At 39.8% G+C, this 1265-nt stretch overlaps 1 non-coding gene across 1 annotated transcript; it reads right to left on the bottom strand.

The window, feature by feature from the left end:
* Positions 1-989: 989 nt before the first annotated feature.
* On the bottom strand, positions 990-1096 carry LOC112502620. The gene has a single exon (XR_003067734.1). It is a non-coding gene; the product is annotated as a small nucleolar RNA R71 (small nucleolar RNA).
* Positions 1097-1265: the final 169 nt, after the last annotated feature.

Genomic DNA, 1265 nt, shown 5'->3' with positions numbered 1-1265 from the left:
TGCATGCTGTAGCAATCTTTCAGCATGGTTTCATGCTGTAGCATTTTGACAGCATTGGTCAACTGGAAATATTTTTTACATCTGTCAGCATAGTTGTACTTGTACCACTTTTATTACTTGAAAAACGATATTGTGACTATTTGTATACTTGCTTTTAGTTCTGATTGTTGTTTGTGTTTGTGGTTTCCACGACCCATCAAGTTTTTGGCGCCGTTGCCGGGGATTAGTTAGTTAAAAGTTTTCTTTTTTAGTAAAGTAAAATATTTGATTTTTCTCGTCCCTTTTTTTAAAACCGTTTTTAAAAGTAGCGTATGTCACGGAGGCATCACGGGGAAAATTTTGAATTGGATCCCGATATTGAGAGAACGTTTCGCCAAATAAGGAGAGCTCAAAGAGCATTTTTTGCTCTAATCTCTCCCAACATGGAGTTACCTCCCCCAAACATCCCTTAGATTCCACATTTAGAAAACCAACCGCCTGCCTTTGGGACAATACCACCTTTTCCGAATTTTCAGCAAGAACACCACCACCATAATAATCATAATGAGGAAACAGAGTCGGAAAATAATGAACAACCAAGAGAGCAAACTCCGAATATTATTAATTTGGCAAATTCCAAAAATGGACGGATCATGGACTATGCCATTCCGGATTTTGAGCAATTAAATTCTGGGATAGTTAGACCGCATATGACCGCTCTTCATTTTGAACTAGAACCGATTATGTTTCACATGCTGCAAACAAACGGAAAATTTTCCGGATTACCTTCGGAGGACCCACACTCACATTTGAAATCCTTTATGGAAATCACTGATGCTTTCCTGATCCCGGGAGTGTCTAATGAAGCTCTGAGACTCACTTTATTCCCATTTTCTCTTAGGGATCGGGCAAAGGCATGGTTCAATTCATTAACTCCGGGGTCTGTGCCTTCATGGAGTAATATGGCGGAAAAGTTTTTGTGAAAATATTTCCCACCAACCAGGAACGCTAAGTCCAGGAATAAAATTTGTCTTTTTAAATAAATGGATGATGAAGCTGTTCCTGACGCTTGGGAAAGGTTTAAAGAGTTGTTAAGGAGATGCCTACACCATGGCATCCCGTAATGTATTCAACTCGAGACGTTTTACAATGGGTTAAATGGCAAAACAAATGCTCGATGCGACTGCGGGCGGAGCCTTTACAGCTATGACCTACAATGAAGGATATGAGATCCTAGAAAAAATTTCTGCTAATAATGGACATTGGGCTGATCCACGTGCTCAACC

Source organism: Cynara cardunculus, unplaced genomic scaffold (assembly GCF_001531365.2).
Source record: "Cynara cardunculus var. scolymus isolate 2C unplaced genomic scaffold, CcrdV1 Un_Scaffold_1674, whole genome shotgun sequence".
Lineage (NCBI taxonomy): Eukaryota > Viridiplantae > Streptophyta > Magnoliopsida > Asterales > Asteraceae > Cynara > Cynara cardunculus.
The sequence above is the reverse complement of the archived record's forward strand: the minus strand, read 5'-3'. Positions and strand labels throughout refer to the sequence as shown.